This window comes from Orcinus orca, chromosome 19, assembly GCF_937001465.1.
Source record: "Orcinus orca chromosome 19, mOrcOrc1.1, whole genome shotgun sequence".
NCBI classification, from domain to species: domain Eukaryota; kingdom Metazoa; phylum Chordata; class Mammalia; order Artiodactyla; family Delphinidae; genus Orcinus; species Orcinus orca.
The window spans coordinates 52,518,244-52,540,586 of record NC_064577.1 but is presented as its reverse complement, the minus strand read 5'-3'; the positions used below and the strand labels follow the sequence as shown (position 1 = coordinate 52,540,586).

Below are 22,343 nucleotides of genomic sequence, written 5' to 3'. Positions count from 1 at the left end.
GCCTCCTCCAGCCCAGCCTTGCGTTTGGAATGGCACTCAGCTGCCCTTCTGGGTCGGTTATGAAAGACTCCTTCCCCACGGCACTGTCTGGCATTGCCGGTTGGGGGCTGATTCATTCTGGCAGATTCTAAAAAATAACTGGGTGTGTTGGTGGTTGTGTACACTATAGCGCTTCTCTTCGAGACTGATTTAAAGCATTAAGGGGGATTGATCCATCCCCCAGCCCCGCCCTGCCCAGGGAGAGAGACTGGAAATAATTTAATGAGACAAATCCAGCTTGCGTAATGGAAGGCTCTGGAGTGCGAACCCTCTTTACTACCGTTCTGCCTTTAAAACCAGGCCGGAGGTAGTGTTTGCAAACATGAGGTGGGATTTCTTTTTCGAGCCGTAACCTGCCTTGGAATCTCATGGGCCTATTTGCGGGTGTCGGGGAAGTTGATGCTGCCCAGATGGGCTGTTAGAATTTTCCACACAGGCTCATACTCACCACACCTCCGCACATGCCCAGCTCTGGGTCTCTCCCTCTCTCTCTCCTTTCTCTCTCTTTGTCTTTCCATTGTTCTTCCTTAACACTTAGCGTTGTGACTCAGTCCACCGGCAGTTGGTGGGGGGGTGCGAGCCCACAGCAGTGACCATCCCTGCCCTGGGAACAGCCATCCTCTTGACTGGGAGGCGGCCACAGACTCTCCCCTGGCTTGGCACTCGCCGGGTCTGAAGCCGCTCAGTTAATTTTGCAGTAACGTCGGCGGACTCCTGCAGGATGCATAAACCTATCGAGTGTTTTATTAAAGGACTAAGGAGGCCGTTGAATGTCTCACAACCCTCACGCTCTGTATAGTCACGTGTTAGTGGCCTGTTGCGTACATATGCTCTGTGCTTTATCTGGGTCTGTCTTCAGAATAGCTTATTCCTCGTTCGGCGGGCGGCTGGTGTGATGTGTGTTCCCTTGGGCAGCGCCCACCACCTCTCAGGATTCTGGTATAATTCATTTGACTCCAGAATGGTCAAAGGAGGGGAGACCCTGCTACTGGGCCTCAGGGATGCTGAGTAAATCCAGTGAATGTGAAAGGAGTTACAGTAAATCGACAAACTGATTGAAGGAGATGGAAAACACACGCACACACACTTGCATAAAGTGTACTCACGCATAGGCACACACTCCCGACTGTGTCAAGCTGTTAGGGGCTCTTTTCAGTTGGTTAACTGCACATTAGTAAGGTGTCATTCAGTGAGTAATTTAGTGAGTACGTGTTAAGTGTTGGATACGGCCCGGCCCTTGACTTACGTTATCTCACTCAGTTCTTCTCTGGGATGCTGGTGGGTGTACTGCCCATTTTGTAGATTGTTACATGGAGCCTTGGTGGGACTGCACCTTTGACTCAAGGTCACAGCCTTATGAAAGTTCACAGACTTCTCCTCTAGGCTTGTCTGATAATAGAACCCAAACCCTGGGCCCGTTCCAGCTGCTGATCCACCCCCAAGATAGACGTAGGGTGGGGAGGGTGCAAAAGAGAAGGAAAAATGGTGTCCCCTCTGGGTGCCCAGGGACAGTGCCAGGAACCTGAGCCTACATGGCCTCATTGATTCTGCACAGCGGATTTTGGTGTCATCCAGCCCATTTGACAAAGGTGGACAGTACAGGTCAGGGAGGTGAAGTCTCAGCAAAGGTCACCCAGGTAAGGCAGTATAACAGCCAGAATTCACACCCTACCTCCTCCAAGTCTAGAACTGTCCATCTTTCCACAGGCTCCATCAGAGTTTGCCACCTTCTTCTTAGGTTTCCCTCGTTGTCAGGCTTCTTTCCTCTTCCTCTTCCCGTCTTGCCAGAGGCGGCAGCTGTTCTGGCTGTTTATTTCAGGTGGCGATCAGGATGGGTAAGATCGATGTCTTGGGGCTCTGAGCTCAGGGAGTCTAAACATGTCATTACTGTAAGAGGAGTGGGTGCAGGATGGCACATTGAGAGCTTGAAATGACTCAAGTTGGAGGCTTGTAAACCCTTTTTTGCTTTTCTCCCACCTTCCTCCCAGAAGCTTTACGCCCCCTCCCCCTGACCCCCGGGTTAGGGATGTCATTGCTTGTTTATATTTAAGATGAGATCATGAAGTGCGGCCGTCGGCGTAAGGACTCTGCTGCCTTGGGTGCCGTCCTCACCCCTGGGTAGCTGTTCTGGTGCCCTCATTGGAGGAAGGTAAGAGGAGGTGCCCCAGACCCTTGTACTGGGCATGACCGCGTGGTGATACCACCGAGGCAGGCACCTGAACAGGCCACTTCTTTTCTGGCCTCAGTTTCTCACCTGAGGGAAGGGCGTGGAAAACTCGGGTTAGATAGTAAATATTTTTCGCTCTGTCACAACTACTCACTTCTGCCACGTGGAGAAAGCAGCTGCAGCCAACACATAAACCATTGGGTGTGGCTGAGTTCCAATAAAACTTTATGGAAACAGGTTTGGGACCCCATTTGTCCCATGGGCTGTGGTTTGCCAACCTCTGTACTAGATTATTCCTATGGTTGGTTTCAAGCTTGAAAATGGAATAATTTAGAAAGTGTTTAAATAAACATACATAGGTGGATGGATAGATAGGTATCTACGGTACCTATAGACTGTAACCAAGACAAGATGTCATTGGCAGTCATGAGCACGATGTAACAAATAAAACAGTCGTAACTGTGGTAGAGTTAATTTCTGCACTTCAAGATCAAGGGGCAATGAAAGACTCTCTACTGGGAAGAAGCTACCATTTATAAACTGGAATCTTCATCCTATGAGTATAAAGTATTTCCAATTTCCTATTACATGTACTAGATCTCAGTGAAGACGCAGAGTTTGTGAAGTTCGGATTTTAGCATGAACTTCTCTTGCGGTGTTCTGATGTTTCTGAATTAGAGGGTCGTGTGCTTTGTGCTACGCCTCTTAATGCACTTAAAAATTTGGTTCTCAGGGATGTCAAGTGAGGTAGGTGAAATATCTGTTAGGCGAGGACGAAACTGATGTTGAGAAAGGTCAGTGAGTTGTCCAAGATCATGTAACCTGGAGAGTCACTTATTTTCAGCATTTATCAAACCTCATCTCCCACTTTACCACTGGGCAGCCCCATCCTCAGAGGGAGCAGGTTTGGTTCATTTGTCGAGAACGTTGATCTATGGCAATTTATTTTACTGCTTCAGGTTTCCTAGTGGACGTTACCTGTGCTGACGATTTCATGCCTACAGGAACGATGTATACAGACCGTTCCGAAAAATGGCACGTAAACAGGGCTCTAGATGCGCACATACAGACCGAGACCGTCCGTCGGGCTGTTCTGCTCCGTTCCCCCTGCACGGCCATCCGGACGAGCCCAGCGTGGTAATTAAAAAGCCCTGGGATCAAAGCAACTCCAAGTGCCAGGGCTTCCTCCCTTCTCCCCGTAGGCCCCTCCTTCTTAAATTCTCACTTATAGGATTTGCGAGATCAAAAAGAGGCCTTTAAATTAATGAATTCTCGGCTTCGTCCCGGATGGAGCAGTTCTGCACCTTTCAGCTGTTCACCTCGATGAGAGGGCTGCTCGGTGCCGAGCTCGCTAGGTAATTCTCACTTTATATAACTCCTGTGAAAGCAGAGCGGGCCGCATCTGGAGGCTCCCAATTATACTTCACATGGTGAACTGTGTAATTAGTTTGGAAGACTTACGCTTAGTCATTGGTTTATCCTAATCGGCTTTGGCTTTCCCCACCAACAAAGTGAGCTTATTTTGCTAAGCTGAACCGACTCTGCACCCTTTGTTCCAGCCTTTTATTGTCTCATTCCTTTCATTCTGTTTTACTGCCAAAGTTCTGTTTCATTAGGCCTACAAGTCATTTCCAATTCAGTGGGCTGCTACAATCCGGCCTTTATCACTGGCTGCCCTGGTTCCCATGTCCCTTCTGGGCCAGTGCCCGAGTTTGCGGTTTGACGTGAGGGCTTTAACCCTTTCCTGGGCCAGCCCCTCACTGTGGCGGATGGGAAGCCAAGGCCCTAAAGGAGGAGGTGGTGGTTTGGAAAGTTCCAGCTCTTTAGGGGAGCCCCGTGGAAATGGGGCGAAAAGGGGCCTTCGAGTCCTTTTGTTGGGTTGGGGTTGTGTGTGGGCTATAAAAGTTAACTTGAGCTACAGAGAATGGTGCTTCAAAGCTTTGGGGGGAAAAAAATGGAAAACAAGAATGAATTGGCTTTTTAATATAATGAGATCTCATTGATTGCACTTGGGAGAGGTCTTGGGCGAGGGCCCTCTGGCGGAGTGTTGGCTGCCTGTTGTGTGTTAGCTCCAGGCTTTATGTGCAGGTACAATGCTGGCACCCCCGGCCACCGCTCAGATGCCCCTTTTGATGCTGTATGTGTGAGGAGAGAAAGATCTAGAATAAAAATATCATAAAGCCTTTGAAATGTGAAAGGCAGGAGATCTGTGAGAAAATGAATAAGCAAGTTAACCGTATTCCTGAGAGTGGACTCTGATTTTGTTGCTTCCTAATGCAAGCTGCAGATAAACAGAGCTCCACGAGGTGCGCGGTCCTTTCCGACCAGGCCTGGAATACAAAAGTCCTGTCTGTCCTTCGTGGGCCTCACAGCTCCCACGAGGCCTGCGTCTTCTGAAGTGGTTTGTACAGGCGGACTCACTGGAAAGCGGTCGGTGTGCCCGGGCCTCGCCTGTCACCTGCTGGCCTTTGCTCTGGAGGGCCGTGACGTTCCTCAGACCTTGACTTAGAACTCTAGAGTGGACCAGAAGGACCATTGGCTCTCCCCTCCCTGGCCGGTCACGCTGAAGGCTACCTGCAGGTTTAAACTTTCTTCCTGTAAAATAGCCCAGAACAAGGCCGACACTGTCCTGGTGTTTGATTAAATCTCTGCCTGGTTTGTGTCAGTCTCTCCCTTTGGAAGTTTTCATACGGGGGAGGGGACTTGATTTGCCCTGTGACCCCTGGCAGAGCTGCTGAGGGCAAAAAGTCTCAGTTAGCAAACAGGAGACTCCTGCCTCATCTGCCTGCCTCGGCCTCCTGGGCCAGGTGGCGGCCAACAAGCGAGCAGGACCCACAAGTAATATGAGCCTTGGGCTTTGCAGGTAAACCCTCTTGCCAGAGGACTTTGTGTCTTCCTGATGAACTTTTCCCTCCGTTTCTGCTGCAGCCGGTGGGGAGAGCTGCGCTCGAAACAGATTGAACACCTCAACCTCACTTCTCCTAAATCCTCTATTTTTATTCTGCTTCAAAAAGGAGTTCCTGAAATAGATGAGTGGGTTTCTAGGAAAACTGCCCATTTCCCTTTTAGTGTATAAAATATAGCCAGCTGTTGTTAGGCAAATGCATCAGACATTATTATTGCTCTGTTAACAGTGTTTTAAAATATACAAACAGAAAAATAGGATGCCTTCTGGGTAGCAAGCTGGGAAAAGTTTGAGATTCTGCTAATCACACATGCGTACGCGTAGTAAGGTTAGGGGAGCAAGGCTCGAACTTTCTGGCTCTGCTGTTTAACTGTGTTTAATTTTTGTAGGGGGCCATGAGGAGAAAGACCCGGGGCAGGAGAGCCCTTGGGCAGGAAGGAGTTAATGAGCCTGGGGAGGCAGAGGGAGAAGGGGTTTAAGGGCTCCACCAGCTTACCTTCCCAGAGCCCTCCTGGCAGGCTCTGAGGACGTCACTTACAATGGAGTTGTTAGCATGAGAAAGAAAGCCTTTCTACCCCTGGATGTACTTCAGTGGGAACTGAAAGTGTCTGAGAAATCACGGTTCAGGCTTGTGCCAGTGGGTGCAAGGAGTGGTTCTTATGGAGGAGAAAGCTCAGTTCATTTAGACTTGGCATAGAAATCGGATTCCATTGTTTCCTGGCGTGAACATTGATATGGAGATTCCTGCCCATCCCCCCAGCCCATCAATAGGTTACCCCATTACATGGGTCGCATATGCTTTTCTTTTTTCTTTCTTTCTCTTCTTTTTTTTTTTTCCAGCTTCCTTTGTCCTCTGAGAATCAGGCTCTCCGTAGAGGAGCAGGATTTGTCAAGTTACCACCCTGTACATTTTTCCAGCTCTGTATCTTCAGACTTGGTATGTGTGAATTAGCCGAAAGTGGGCTGCCAGTCGGTACTCTATTTACATTCGAAGCCATAAGAGTGAGAGCCCCAGAAGAAATGTTAATATGCAGGAAGAGGCAGAAGGGTTGAGTTTCCTGACTGTTGCTAACCTCACCACTGCCTTTCAAACCAATCATGAGGCACACGGCTGATATTTAATAGCTTTTAGCTGATTATTTTTCTTCTCCTCCTCTTTCTTTTCTATCCAAGTTGACCTGGGTGTACTTGAGCGGAAATGAAGTCATCCGAATGCTGAATTAGAATAATCGCAGGCCTCCAAGAATGAAATGGAAGCAGAGATTAAATGGTAGAGGGAAAGCTGGCATTAATAAGCAGCAGGAAAACTTTGCATAAAATAAATAGGAGATTTGATAGATTGAATTTGTATTTGCTATTTCCATTTTTCTCCACTTCGTATTGTCTTCCTTGAGCTGAGTTGCTAGCAGAGTGGGGTGTGATTTGCCCTAAGTCCACATACCTTCTGCAGCCAGGGTGATGGTCCTTTCTTCTCCATGGGACATTGGCGTAACCAGGACGTTTCCAGGATGGAGGAATCTGGGTGGAGGGGCCGTTACTGTGAAAGGTTGATGATTACTGGTTCCAAAGTGCAGTGGTTGGGGATAGGGGGTGGGCACAGATGGAAGGTAACACACAGCAGGCAAACAAGAAATATTATTGATGGATTCCTGATGGTAAGGAGAAGAACTAGGCTGGATAAAGGTAGGGCGACCAACTGTCCTGGTTTGCCTAGGACTGAGGGGTTTCCAGGAACTCGGGACTTGCAAACGAGAATAAGTTGCTCACCCTAAATAAATGGGAGTTGGGAGAAGTCGAGACGCTTGGCCTCCAACTCCAAAAGGCATGAAACCTTTGACCACCTCCAGGCAGATTTAAGTATTCCTTCCTGCATGTTCCAGAACACTTACTTCATGCCTATTTACAAGCTGCCTTCCTGATTTAACTCAGCCACTGGGGTCAGGAGCCGGAACAGGCCAGTAAGTGTAGTGTTACCTGAAGTGGCCTGCGGAAGGCAGAACAGACAGACAGACACACAGTCCTGGGCAAGGGCAGCTCATCATTGACTTGGAGCGTAGGATTCCTCTGGGCTCCGATTTGGGCTCCTCCTTGGGGATTATTTCCACATCTTTTGAAAATAAACAGTTCTGCCCCATGTAGCAAAAGAGTGAGCTTCGTGTAGTTAAAGAGCAAAATAAGGATTTAATTATATTAAAAAAAACAACAACCCAGCAGAGTGGTTAGTTTACAGGAAGTCGTTTTTAGGTGGTCTGCAGTAGAAAATGTAATTTGCAGAATCAGATTAGTTGTAAATTAGAGATTTTTGGTAGCTGAGGTCGCTAACTGTCCTTTCTAATTGGCAGCAGACGTAAATATTTTCAGACCTCCTTATTGTTTGTAGAGTGTTATTATTTGAAAAAAAAAAAACAATTTAAGGTGCTTTTCCCTTCAGGAAATATAAACGAGCGTATGGAACGACCAGAGGCAGTCTTTCTGATCTTATTGTCAGTGTTCTTAGGGAGCGGCAGAAGGGCAGGGTTAGCGCCAGAGAGAGCCGTGCTGGGCGGGTTTGTGGGGGAGCTCGCCGATTCTCTGATTTAAAAAAAAACCAGAAAAAGTTTTTCTCCTTTAAAAAGCCCACCCCGGGGCTTCCCTGGTGGCGCAGTGGTTGAGAGTCCGCCTGCCGATGCAGGAGACACGGGTTCGTGCCCCGGTCCGGGAAGATCCCACATGCCGCGGAGTGGCTGGGTCCGTGAGCCATGGCCGCTGAGCCTGCGCGTCCGGAGCCTGTGCTCCGCAACGGGAGAGCCACAACAGTGAGAGGCCCGCGTACCGCAAAAAAAAAAAAAGACCACCCCGAATGTAAATTGGTGCAGCCACTATGAAAAACAGTATGGAGGTTCCTCAAAAAACTCAAAATAGAGTCATTATATGAGCCAGCAATCCCACTCCTGGGCACATATCCGGACAAAACCATACTTCCAAAAGATACATGCGCCCCTGTGTTCATTGCAGCACTATTTACAGTAGCCAAGGCATGGAAGCAACCTAAATGTCCATCGACAGACGAATGGATAAAGAAGATATGGTATATAAACACAATGGAATACTACTCAGCCATAAAAAAGAATGAAATAATGCCATTTGCAGCTACATGGATGGACCTAGAGCCTCATACTAAGCAAAGTAAGTCAGAAAGAGAAAGACAAATACCATATGGTATCACTTATATGTGGAATCTAAAATATGACACAAATGAGCTCTATGAAACAGAAACAGACTCACAGACGTAGAGAAGAGACTCGTGGTTGCCAAGGGGAAGGGGGGGCAGGGGAGGGTTGGATTGGTAGTTTGGACTAGTAGATGCAAACTATTATATATAGGATGGATAAATAACAAGGTCCTATTGTATAACACAGGGAACTGTATCCAATATCTTGTAATAAACCATAATGGAAAAGAATATGAAAAGGAATATATATATTTACATATATATAAAACTGAATCACTTTGCTATATACCAGAAACTAACACAACATTATAAATCAACTCTACTTCAATAAAAAATTAAAAAAAATAAAAAGACCACCCCATTTCCTTTATTGATAGGTGTGTTTTAGAAGCAAAAAGGAGGATTTATTGATGTCTCAGGTCTCCATTCCAACTAAGTTGGCATATGTTGAGATTCAGAGATCGCTGTTTGCCCAAACCTTTCATGTGCCTTTTGACTTGTAATTGTCCCAACGGCCCTGTGGGGTGGGGGGATTATCCCCATTTGAAAGTTAGGAAAGGAAGGCTGGGGGAGCGTGAAGGACTTGCGCAGGAGCCACAGCCAGACAGCGGTGGGCCGAGGTGCAGACCTGAGCCCTGGCCAGAAGGCCTGAGCTTGTAGCTCCATGAGGGCTGCTGGGCTGGGCCACCTCCCTCAGGTGTGTGAGCGCTTGTGCCTAGCAGTGTGCTGGGCCGTAGGATTTCTGTGACATATCTTGCAGGAAGCCGACTGTGACTTGATGGTGGTTTGTTTAAAACATATATTACATTGGAACAAATATTATGGCATGGACTGCAAAATTTGCATAATTGTTTTTGAAAAACCTTGAGATTTGGAGACATTTCAGGATAGGCTCCTTGCTGCACTAGGCTCTGTGCCCCGTCATTCTGGGCTGTCCCAGGATTTACTTGATCACTAGGAGTACTTGGGTAGAAATGCTGAGAATCACTACTGTTCAGCATAGGGGTTGGCATACTTTTTCTGTAAAGGGCCAGATAATAACTGTTTTCAGTTTTGTGGCCCAGATGGTCTCTCACAACCACTCAACTCTGCCATTGTAGCAGGAATGACAGCAGTCATAGACGGTATGAAAATGAGTGGTTGTGGCTGTGTTCCAATAAAACTTTATTTACAAAAAACAGAAGGCTGCAGGATTGGGCTCTTACCCAGAGTTTGCCGACCCCCTGGTTTAGCATATTGCCTGGTAATGAGGACATAGATTTTTTTATACTCAGACTGTCCGGTGTCAAATCCAGCCCATCTATTTATTAGCTCTGTAACCGTGGGCAGGTCATTTAACTCCTTTCTTCCTGAGTTGCTTTATCTGTAGGATGGGGATGATACTGTATAGGACTGTCGAGACAGGTAAATGAACTAAGGCATATATAGTTCTTAGCATCCTGCCAGAAACTAAGTGTTTAATAAACGGTAGAAACATGAGCTGCTGTTATTTTCATCCTAAGACTCAGGTTCCGCCTCTGGCATTGCCGCTCCCATCCTCTCCAGCAGTAGCCTCGCCACACACACACACACACACTCTCTCTCTCTCTCTCTCTCTCTCTCTCTCTCTCCCTCCCTCTCCCCTCTCTCTCGCTTTTCCATCCCTCCCATCTGTCTTTTGGGTGGGCTTCCCACTCAGTTCTTCCTCCCACCTCGGGGATAACACAAATTGAAAGTCTTTCCTGGGTCCTCTTCACCTGAACATGAAGATTGAGTTTCCTTTAGTTTTCAATGGCACGTATCTTGAGTTCATTCCAGCTACCCTGATGCCTCGAGTTTGTGGAACTGACTTCAGGCTGCTCTGGCTTTGATGGAAAACACTGAACTGATACGGGCCAAAAGAGAATTCTTTCGGTTGGACCCTGCTGACGAGCTCTTTAAACTTGCTTGAATACATAAACTGTTTTGTTTTTGGGGGCGGGGGGGAAGAATAGAGGATACGGTCTGGAAATTGTCCCAGTATCACTTAACCGGTGTTTATTAAAATATATTTATATATATTGATCTACTAACCTGTTTATTGAGCTTATTTAGCCTCTTGAGAGAGCTTTCCACATCCTCATTTAAGTTTTCTTTCCTGAGTCTAATAAGCTTGGTCTTCTGGTTTTCGAATTTATTGCAAACATTAAGGGGTGGGAAGATGTTGTTAATAAATTCAATGTAAAGAGGAGGGAGAGAAACCTATAAAAACAAAAAGATTTCAGTCTTAAAAAGTACCACATTGGGGCTTCCCTGGTGGCGCAGTGGTTGGGAGTCCGCCTGCCGATGCAGGGGACACGGGTTCGTGCCCCGGTCTGGGAAGATCCCACATGCTGCGGAGCGGCTGGGCCCGTGAGCCATGGCCACTGAGCCTGCGCGTCCGGAGCCTGCGCTCCGCAACGGGAGAGGCCACGACAGTGAGAGGCCCGCGTACCGCAACAACAACAACAACAAAAAAGTACCACATTGTAGGACCATTTGGTGCAGGGAAACAGCCATCCTTCCTCGTTAGGTCCAGAAGGCATCTCGTCTGCAGCCTCGCACGTCGTTCATTGTTCATTGATTCATTCACCCGATCTTCTGAATGCCAGGCCCTGAGCTAGGAGCCAGGGCGCAGCCATGAACAAAACAGACAAGGTCCCTGCTTCCTTGTAGATGTTTTCGGATGAGGTTGGAGAGCACCAGCGAAGAGCAAACGAGTAAATAGTAAACGTAAAGTAACTACAGATTGTCTCATAAAGAAATCAAACCAGGAGCTGGAAGACTCCACAAAGGAGAACAAAAGAGGGGATCTTGGTTTATCAGAAAAAAAAAAAAATCAAATTTACATGTAACCTCTTTGCCCCGAGGAGACTGCAGGTTCCACTGAGGCGGGGCTGGGTCTGTTTCCTAACCGTGTGCGGCACCAGCGTGGGCCCAGGGGCTGGGCCGTAGTTGGTACTCAGTAAATAGTGGTGGGATGCGTGGGCCTCTGTATCAGAGGGCGGGGCTATGCCAGACATTGGAGGCATTTCAAATGGCAAAATTATGATTTTTCTTTTATGAAATGGGGCTTTAAGAGAATATATTCAGTCATCGGGAGCATTTCCTTATGTGGATCCTATCTTTCCCCTGAAGCCCGGGATAAATGAGCTATTTCCACCATGGAGTAAAAGCTTGTTAGAACTGAGAGGCTATCTGGGCAGGTGGAGCTGGTCAGCAAGGCCTTTTCCGGAGCCGGTAGATTCTCAGGCAGGTCTTGGTGTCGAGGGTGGATGCGCGGCTGCCCCAGAGAAGGGACGGATCGGAGGAGGGTGAAGTGGGCTCTGATGCATCTCAGGTTGCACCTTCCCCTGCTCCTCTTTCTGTCTTTGGTCTAAGAAAAACAACGGGCCTGCTGAGTGGCAGGTGTCCAGTAGGGTCTGTGGTTTTCAGAAGCCGGCAGGAGCATTGATTGATTGCGACCCCGTGGATGCGTGGCTCTCCCTGGGGTGGAGGTAGCAGGTGGGCTCTCGCAGCTTCTCCCCGGACTTGCCTTTTTGTGATCAGCCAGGCTGGGGGGTGAGAACGGGTTCAACAGCATTAAGCCAAAGCACAGACATCTCTGATGCTGGGAAATCTGGCTGTGGACAGAGAGAACTCATTTGTGGGCACATTTTTTCCCTCTCGAAAGAACAGAGGGATGCCGCTGGCGTTTACTGCCGGGCTCTTGGGAATTGTCAAGGCTGCGTGGGATGAAATTGAACGATTCTGGACTTTGGGATCAGGTAGACCTGAGTTTGAATCCAGATGCCATCATTTGCCACTAGTGTTGTGCCCTGGGGCTGGTGATTTCACTGTCCTGAGACTCATTTCTTGTCTCTTAAGTGAGCATACAAAGTCATTTATGGTGAGGGTGGGGAGAAGCAGTGTAAGAATTAAAAGACAAGTTTGCCGATGTCTGCTCCGTGAGAATCTCCCCTCCCCACATTCATATTCTCTCTCTCTCTCTCTCTCTCTCTCTCTCTCTCTCTCTCTCTCTCTCTCTCTCGTTTTTCACACCCCCTGCCCCTCCTGCGTCCGAAGTCCCAAACTGCTGACTTCACCAGGTTCACCGCCCCCCCATCCTGTAAACTCCCCACCACAGTCTGCACGACACACCCCCTGCGTGTCAAATGGAATGTCTTTCAGTTGTTAAAAGGGCTAGTTTCTTGGCCTCTCCCAGCCTCTGCCCCGTCCCTCTGTAACAGCTCTATGACAAATCCCGAGCCACAGAAGTCCTGCATCTGAGATCCTGCTAGATTTAACCCAGCTGGAGCTACTGTGGGGGAGGCCAATGGGAGGATTTGGCTTTTTTTCCTCTTATGCTAATGAAGTGAACATGGCAAGGAGTCACAATATTTTCTTTCCAGGCAAAGAAATGTTGTAGTCGGAGAAACGGCATGCAGGGGAAGCAAACGTGATCTTACAGGATTCTCTCAAGGGAGGAATAGGACAAATTGTCAGCGTCTGTTGAGAAGATAATGCTCTCGCTATGATAAATGCCAAGTTTCTATGGAAAACCACCATCTTAATGGTGGCGTCCCCAAGAACTTGGCGCATGCCTGGCAGCAGAGGCCGTCGGCGCAGGAAAGCAGCTATTTGTAGGGGGGTTTATTTGTTTGCAGTGAGAACTCAATTTAAAGCAAACGAGTCAGTGCATTAAAAATGTTCTTTTAGGCAGCTTTATAGAGCTAACTGGAGTGCTCCAGGGCGGCCTGCACTTAAAACACACCTATGGGGAGACTTCCACCCTCAATAAATATTTCTTGCATATGACTTAGATTAAAGGAGCATGTGGGACTGGAAAGCCGCCTAAAATAATTTCCCCTCCCGTAGGAAGTAGCTGCTGTAATTCACTTGCAAGTTATTTCAAAAAGCCTGTTCTGATAGGAATTTCTGCCTTCTCATGGACTAGGATTTTTCTAGAACTGTCTATTTGTAGCCCCCTTTTTTGACAACGGCATGTCTGGTTGTATTTTTTTTATTTTTTTTTGCGGTACGCGGGCCTCTCACTGCTGTGGCCTCCCCCGTTGCGGAGCACAGGCTCCGGACGCGCAGGCTCAGTGTCCATGGCTCACAGGCCCAGCCGCTCCGCGGCATGTGGGATCTTCCCGGACCGGGGCACGAACCGGCGTCCCCTGCATCGGCAGGCAGACTCTCAACCGCTGCGCCACCAGGGAAGACCATGTCTGGTTGTATTTAAGTCAATGCCCCTCCCTCAAAGGGCTTCTCAGCTTTTGGTTGCCTTTTTGGGGGTGCTTTACGCTGATTTGTCTCAGCCTGTTCCGTGTAGCTGGTCTACCTCGTAGACCTGTGCTCAGGGACGCCTGCAGGTTAGTGCGGTGGTGGGGGGTGGTTCCTGGAGGGCTGCAGAATACACTCAGGAGCTCTTAAGGATGCAGGGCCAGGCAGGACCCTGGCCGGTTGGGACCATGGGGCCAGACGGAGGCAGAGGAAGGAGGTCTTCATCAGCTGTTCAAAGGCCCTGAGCTGGTTGTGCTTGTCCAACCCTCCATTCATTCCGTAACCTGATTTTTGTGTGCCTACTAGGTATAGGGCACCATGTTGGGGTCAGAGATCAGAGTCCCTGCCCACAAAGGTCAAGGAGTAGAGACACCCGTAAACAAAACTGCAGTGCAGTGCAGAGAGGCCAGGAGCCTGCTGACCATCACTGATGGGTGGGGATGTAGTGGCCGCTGTTGCGCTCTTCTGCCTCCCATGGTTTACATCTGCCATCTTGCCTCTTGCCCAGGGCAGCCTCTGAAGGTGGGTCATATCTTCATTTGCCTGAGCACCACCCTGAGTGCTGACCTGGAAGAGGTGCTTGACAGACATTTATTGTGGGTTCCATCAGAGTTCGCATGGAGGGTGGGAGGCAGCCCACTGTGTGTCTTGTCCACACACACCTGAGGACAGCAGCCCTGCCTGTGCCCACTCTGGAAAGAAGCAAAGGAGAATGTTCACTTCAATAAATCTTGAAACAGCGAATCTGACTCTTCATCGGCTGGAGGGCAGGGAAGGAGGCGAAGTTCAAGTTGGATTCACCCTGCCTTCGCCAAAGACTCTCCCCTTCTTGCCAAGTTTAAAGTTCCCCTCTGAGATCTTACCCTTCAACCCCACCAGAAACTACAAGCCCAGTTTGTTTATTTGACCGATGGGTGGGACAGTGAACAGTATCTTTTCAGCGCTGGAGAACCTCACAGAGCATTAGTTAGGGTGTCTCAGTTATATTCCTTCTCATTATTGCTTCCCAGATGCGTTTACCCTGGGCCCTGCCAGTGGATAGATTTGGCAGCCCAAGAAAATTGACAAAGATGACTCCCTCAGGTGCACCTAGAACAGAATGATAGTTGAAGTTAGTGGTTTTCTGCAAAACCCATAACTTGTCATCGCTGGAGTGAAAGTTTATATAGAATGTTCCAGATCAAATGTGTTAATTCTAGATACCTTTTTTTTTAAAGGCAACAATAAAAAATACCATTTATTTTCAGATGTGTTGAGTCCTCCCAGTTTCTAGGAATCATAGAGTCACTCTTTCTTATCCATATTTTCATTCCTAGCTCCATGCTCATGTAGAGCAGGGGTTGACACACTGACTGTAAAGGGCCAGATAGCAGGACTCTGTGGGCCAGACTCTCTGCCATTGTAGCAGAAAAGCAGCCGTGGAAATACACAAATGAGTGAGCTTGGATGTGTTCCAGTAAAACTTTATTTACAAAAACAGGCAGCGGGGGACTTCCCTGGAGGCACAGTGGTTAAGAGTCCACCCGCCAATGCAGGAGACACAGGTTCGAGCCCTGGTCCAGGAAGATCCCACATGCCATGGAGCAACTAAGCCCGCGAGCCGCAATTACTGAGCCTGTGCGCCGCAACTACTGAAGCCCGCGTGCCTAGAGCCCGTGCTCCACAACAAGAAAAGCACCATAATGAGAAGCCCGTGCACGGCAATGAAGAGTAGCCCCCGCTCGCCGCAACTAGGGAAAGCCCGCGCGCAGCAATGAAGACCCAACACAGACATAAGTAAATAAATAATAAATAAATTTATTAAAAAAAAAAAAAAGACAGGCAGCGGGCCAGATTTGGCGCAAGTTGCTGTAGACATGTCTAGTCCCCACCTGGAGTCTCAAAGAAAGCAGTGATTTCCCAGAATAGTGGATGTTTTTAGGGCCCTTCATAAACTGCTTTGAGGGGGCATACGTATACTTGCTTGGAAGAATACTTGCCCTTTTAATGGAGACATGCATCAGAAGGGTACTTCGTGTGGTCTCACGCTGCCCCTCCAATCCATTTGGAAAACTCCTTCAAAGTAAGTAGCTGCAACTACAAGGCCAGCTAGAGAGAGTAGAGCCCACAAGCAATGTTAGGGTGGACAGGCGAGGACCCTGGGGTCTTGCTTCTTCTTGGGCGACCTGGTGCTGCTGCTTCGCGTTGGGCGCTCTGTGTGGCCGTAGCAGCCACCACTAGAGGATTCCTTCCCGACGGCGTGCGTGGGAACGCTAGCTGGTGGCTTCTGCTCCGCCACGTGCCTAAACGCGGAAGGCCCAAATGAAAACTTGTGTGCGGCTTCCTACAGCCGTCCTCTACCCTGCAAACTCACACCCACGAGCTGAGAATTTGGTTATAACCATTTTTTCTAAAAGAAAAAAACCTGGTCCATGTGGATTAATTTGCACTCCTCAGGTCTGTAAAAACACCCAGTGACACAGACATGTTGATGAAAATGTGGAAATTAACACTTGGAAATTTTTATATAAAACGTGCATTGAACTTTCAGCTAAACGTTCTCACGCTAGGAAGAGCTGTACACTTATACCTGAAAAACGCAGTTGGATGCCAGCTGCTTACTTCTCCATTGTGGTCACGTGGGCTGAGCTTCTTAGTATGAAATGTAATTTACACAAATTAGTCCGAGGCAGGTAGAGTGTGAAATTAAATTGATGCCTTGATTTCTGTATTCTCTAGTAAGTGTTTTTCTGAAAATTTGTCATTTCTGCCCTAGGAACTTTGAGGTATGGGTTGCTTTTTTTTTTTAACAGAGGGAAGAAGTTCTTATTGGTTAAGGATATGACACAACCTTAATTACAGGCTAAAGAGATGTTTTGTTTTGTGGCTAAATATTAGAGTACGCCCAGATTGGGCTACTGGTCGATGTACAAAACAGAATTTAACATGTGTATTAAATTTTTCAACTATCTGGACCAAGCCACTTAATTTCTTTAGCTGTGGCTAGGACAGTCTAGGGCTCCTAGCTGTGTAGACCTCCAAAGAAGGCTCTGGAGACCTTGCCCAGATGAGAAAACTGAAGTTCAAGAATAACACTGTGACCCTGGTCATTTCCCCCAGGACCCCCGGGTCCTGGCTGGGCCTGTCTCCACCCCCAGGCCCCAGCTACTGCCTCTTTTGGAGACAGTTTTCGGTGTCTTGCGTTCTTGTCTCAGCAACCATGGTAAGAATGAGTGGAGTATGAGGTGTCCTGGCTCAACTCTGATAATCCCAAGAGGAAGGGGAATCACCACGTGTTCAGAAATCATCCCTGAGGCCAGCTGAGGGGCCACATTGGAACGTTTTAACAACAGCAACCATGATTTGACTTCCCCTCACCAGCAGAACATCAGCCCTCCAGGGTTGAACCTACCTGCTGAGCCCTTGGGTGGCTCTTGGTGACCCCCCTTGGCTGAAAAGGAGTCAGGTTGCCCCCGGGGTCTGTGGTTGCATTTTATGGATGTCTTTCTGCTAGGCCACCCCCCAGCAAGGTGGACCTGGGTGGGCCCCGCCAACTTTGGAGTGAATCATTTCCGCCCGCTAACTAGCGGCCGATGTGCTGGGCGCCCTGAAAAATGAATTACGGACGCTCGTGACTTTTATTTGTCCATGGTGGCATGGGTGGTATTTATCTCTCTTGTCCCTGTTCTCCCTGCTTTCAGAGCCTTTGTCTCCATCTGAGTCAGCATGACATGGTTTGAAAATTGCCTGTTTGCCGTTTAATGATGATTGATGTCCATAGCCACGTTTCAAATTTAGGATCTCTTCAAGAGTCTGGGAGACCGTTACCAAGAGCAACCTGGGGAGGGAGTTGGTCGTGCAGAGCTCTGTACTTCCCCTGCCTGAATTAGATGCCTCCCGCATTTCTGCCTCTTCCCTCCAGCACCTTGTGGACGCTTCTTGGCTCTTTGGCACCAGGAGCCGAGTTGGAGCAGGTGGGCAGGCAGGCTTAACCGACCCTCTTGGTCAATTTTGGTCACCAGCGCCTCACCAGTGGTGTCTGGAAGGGTCACTCCTTCTTGCCCCTTCCTCCCTGCGCCCTGCTCAGGGAGGCCAATGAGGAGCTAAGTTTCCTCCGCAGCAGGTGCCTCTCATCTATCTGAAGATAGTTGCCAACATCTGGTACAATTGCCTCTGCAAATGCAGTAACAAGGCAGCCTGCAGTTCAGGCGCAGAGCGAGCATCGCTGCTTTAATGATAACAAGCTGTTGGCCTTCCCTCTGAGATGAATCCATCTCACAGATGTTTGTCTAGTTTTGGCAATCGTATCGCACTATAGCTTTGGTGATTATGCTCAACTGGAGACTATTACAATAAAAGAAGTTTGAACTTGTTCCATTTTTACATCCCACCCCCTTCTCCCCTGTTCTGAGGTATAATTTATATCAATGGCTGTAATATTGGTTCCATTACGGAGGCCTCATTTTATGAGGTCGCTGGAGCTGCAGCTTATAGCCTCGCTTCCTCTACAGGTTAATGTGTTCTAGCTACATCGATGCTTTTAATGTCCTCACTTAATGGCCCCGTGGCCGTCCTTCTCACCCTCAGTTGAAGCGCCTGTGGGCACCGCGAGGTCACGTGATTGCTTTGACTTGCTATCTCCAGCTGTAGACAGTTATGGCTCATGTGCACATGGGGGGAGTGCACGGTGTCACGGGGGAGGCTTGGTGCCGGTGCGGGAAGGGAGAGGATGGGAAGAGGGGTTTTCCCTGGAGGTAGCAGTGAGAGGCAGGCCTGGACATGTAGAACCTTCTGGACTGTCGTTGGCCTTCCTCTCTCCTTCTTTCCCTCTCTCCCTCTTCCCCAATTCATTCTTCTGCTACCAAAGTAAATAAATAAATCAAAATCACAAGTTGGCAAAGTGGCATCTGGAGGCCCGGCAGGCAGTTACTGCTGCAACGTTCAATATTTGGGGCTTTAATATTACACAGCGGTTTACTGGTTTTTCTATTATAGTTCGAGATAGGAAAGTTGGAAGGAACTATCAACCCATTCAAATCCCATTTAGTGATAGTAAATGCTGAGTACTTTAAATAGCAACTATCATTAATTGGGTCTTTGCGGTGTACCAGGCACTGCGCTGACGGCTTTTATTTTACATAATTTTTTAGTATAATTCATTTTATATAATTTAAAAAATATAATTCTTCATATAGTTCTTACAGTGCCCGTGCCAGGTGCATATCCTTACATCCCTTGTCATAGATGAGGAAGATGAGGCCCCGGGGCATGAAGGTACATGCGTAGTGGCCCGAGCTGCCCAGGGATAGAGGAAGCTCTTAGTCTAGGGCCAGCGAACTCCAGTCCCGCGCTCGTTCTGGAGTCTTCATTGTCATCGTTAAGCCCACTCGCTGCCTGAATTGATGTCATGGAAAACTGTGCCTATCCGAGACACGGTGCATTATATAAATAAGCACCGGATAAATCACCATCCTCACTTGACATCGAAGCCTTTTTCATTTTAATTTGGACGTTTCTTTGTCAATGATTAGGAAACACAGATTTGGCAAGGTGTTATTTTTGGCAACAGGCTCACGAATGGGTGAGTCAGCCTGGTTGTGGATGTATCATTGGTGGCCGGATACCACATGTTTCTTTCCTTGGTCAGAATTAGATGTCGGTGTCTGTGCCGGTGACACATCAGGAGCCCTGGACCGCAGGACCAGGCACTTGTGTAGGAGCTTTTCTGTGAGCACAAAGGGAAGCAGCTCATCCTGTCCTCGGGACAGGATGCTGTTCTGTAAAGAGTTCCTCAAATGTGTGGGTTTGAGTCCAGTAGGGAGAGGGAAAAAATTTTTCCCTGAGAAGTTAAAATAGAGTGGTTTTTTGGTGATGCATGTCAAATTTAAAAACCATTGGGGGACTCATGAAAAATAATAGTTCTCAGAAATGGCTAAAAATGTGAAACTTGAAATCCAGCAGGTTATTGAAGACTTGGCATGATCTTTGCCGTCAGAGTTAGCTTTTAAGTGTATGCTTTTAACTTGGGCCATACAGAGGTCATAGAAAAAGCCCCAGCAGAAATTTGAAGACTTACCTGCTAGTTCCTTTTGTGGTCTTTTTTTGTTTTTTGTTTTTTTAAAAATAAATGTATTTTTTTTTTAATTTTATTTTTGGCTGCATTCGGTCTTCGTTGCTGTGCGCTCTAGTTGCGGTGAGCGGGGACTACTCTTCGTTGTGGTGTGCAGGCTTCTCATTGCGGTGGCTTTTCTTGTTTCAGAGCACGGGCTCTAGGTGCGCGGGCTTCAGTAGTTGTGGCACGTGGGCTCAGTAGTTTTGGCTCACAGGCTCTAGAGTGCAGGCTCAGTAGTTGTGGCTCACGGGCTCTAGAGTGCAGGCTCAGTAGTTGTGGCGCACGGGCTTAGTTGCTCCGTGGCATGTGGGATCTTCCCAGACCAGGGCTCGAAGCCACGTCCCCTGCATTGGCAGGCGGATTCTTAACCACTGTGCCACCAGGGAAGTCCCCCTTTTGTGATCTTGGGCAGCATTTATCTATCTTCTCTGGGTTTCGGCTCTCCCTTCTATAAAGTTGGGCTAAATGACAGTTTGAATCTGTTCTGGACCTAGAATTGTATTCTGTTGGCTGGGACACGATTTTGAAGTGTCTGTTTTATGCATGACCATTGCTTCCTTCTGGGTCTGAACTGGATCCCACGTGGCCCGGAGTCAGGTCAAATCAAGCAGAATTGACCATGGAGGGTAGTCTGTTAACTTGGCATCTTGTCTTCCTCAATTTCCTGCCCTCGGCACAGGCCTCCCATGCCAGTGGTCAGCTGTATAACTTTTCATGCCTCCATCCTCTCGTGCTCTCCTCGGGGCCCTTCATCCTCTCCTGCCCGCCGCTCCACGCCAAATCAGTTCTTTCTTCGCAGCGCTAGAGCCAAACCACCCAAACGCGGCAAGAACGTGTGGTGTGGCTTTTTCCACTTTTTTCTCTTGTGGCGGTTACGATATTATTAAAAATCCATTAAATTTTAATGTACCCTATAAAATATGTGCTCTTGCGAAAGCAAGCACAGATAATTATTTCTGATGAATAAACCAAGAGGACAAGTTTGTATGAAGTTCATGCTGCAGCATTCAATTTTTATTATATACATCTCCTGCAGGGGCAATCGCTGTGATGTTCCAGCTGGTTGTGTCGAGGGCCAGTTCTTCTCACAGATCCTTTGGGGCGGCGTGAACCCTGAACTATCTGGGATGTTCTCAGAGCTCGTTTTTTACGTGGAAAGAAAGAGCCATGTATGGTAGCCGTCTTCTGTTAAAACTCTTCAAACCAGAGAATGAAGGACTGAATGATTCAGGAGGAGAGGAATGCTGTCTCTCCTTCCTGCCAGGTTGCCTTGCGGGTTGAAGATCAAAAGCAGCCGTACCTTTGAAGTTCTACCCAGTGGCTCTGTGCTCTTGGATTCGTCTCTTAGTTTCTCTGAGCATTTGTTTCCTAGCTGAGGGACGGTAGTTCTGTGCATCTTGGGGCTTGACTGACAGGTTCCCCCCTCTCCCACCCTCTGTCCTTCCCTTGAAAACATTCTCCTAGCTCCAGAAGTTGGAGGAAGAGCTGCCTCCTAGCCTCCCAGGGTGCATGTGGCGTGAGGCTTGGAGCTGTGGGGTTTGCGTGTGCTGCTCCGGAGGCGGGGGCTTCTGTGTTGCGTTTTAAGGGCTCCACCTGCCACGTGCATGGGAGTGCCTCCGTGGCGCACAGGGGGAGACAGCTGCCTCCCTTGCCTGCGGGGCCGGGCCCAGCAGAGCTTCTGGGCTGTGTCGGAGGCTGTGCCTGGGAACTGACCCCTGATCTTTGCAATTTGATGAGGCCCAACTCTTGGTCTTTAGGCCCCTTTTCCTTCCTGGGGCAGGGTTAGTCATCCTACAGGATCTGGTCCCGAGGGATTCAGGAAGCACTTGCAGTGGTTTGAAAATCCCGGTTGGCTCCTGCAAGCATCTCTTCCCAGGCGGCAGAGTTGCGTTACCCTCACTTTCAATCCCACTCAGCTTCCTATATGTATACCATGGTTGTGGTTGGGTCACGAGGAGGTGTCCTGGAATATTCCAAAACGAGAGCTGGAAATCAGCCGCTGGGATCAGGAATGAGGCAAGTGCAACACTTCGCACTGCACTGGGTGATCTGTACGTGAAGGAAGTTTATTTTTTAACACTGGTATGATTTTGTTTAAAAACAAAAGGCGTACTGGAAAAAATTAAATACAGAAGTAAGCAAAGAACTAAAACCTGTTTCCCCTCGTATTTCATTGCCCCGAGATAACCCATGGTAACGTTTTGGTGTGGCTTTCCAGATCAGTCTGCACGTACGTAAACATACATATGTTTATATAAATGGTTGTGTACACGTTTAGAGAAATGGGATCCTCTGTGTTGCTTGCCAGAGTGCTTGTTCTGTTCAGTGATATGTCGGAGACATCTTTCCGTATCACCATATTGGACGCTTGTATTGTTTCTGTGACACCCACGTACCGTGACTGCCTTACTCAAACCCTTAGTTAGGAACGTTTAGGTTGTTTTCCGTATCGTTATCATTATTTGGTCTCATAACCAGTGCTGTCAGGACTGCCCTTGTGAATGCATTTCTCTCCTGCTCGTGCTATACATTTGACCCAGCAGTTCCACTTCTAGGAACTGACAATAAGCAGATAATAATACAGTGTACAGTTTGCTGTTTGGTGTCAAACTGTCCCCCAGGGAGGTGGTACTGATGTACCTTTCTACCAGTGACTGGTGGTAAAGGT

The 22,343-nt window shown here is 48.2% G+C and overlaps 1 protein-coding gene and 1 long non-coding RNA gene across 10 annotated transcripts in view; both read left to right on the top strand.

Annotated features, from left to right (window-relative positions):
- Nucleotides 1-22,343, top strand: part of MSI2 (musashi RNA binding protein 2) — a 389,547-nt gene that overhangs the window by 137,193 nt on the left and 230,011 nt on the right. The gene's annotated exons all lie outside the window — the stretch shown is intronic.
- LOC125962017 (uncharacterized) lies at nucleotides 5,480-7,707 on the top strand. The gene is made up of 2 exons (XR_007473303.1): nucleotides 5,480-6,048; nucleotides 6,285-7,707. It is a non-coding gene; the product is annotated as an uncharacterized LOC125962017 (long non-coding RNA).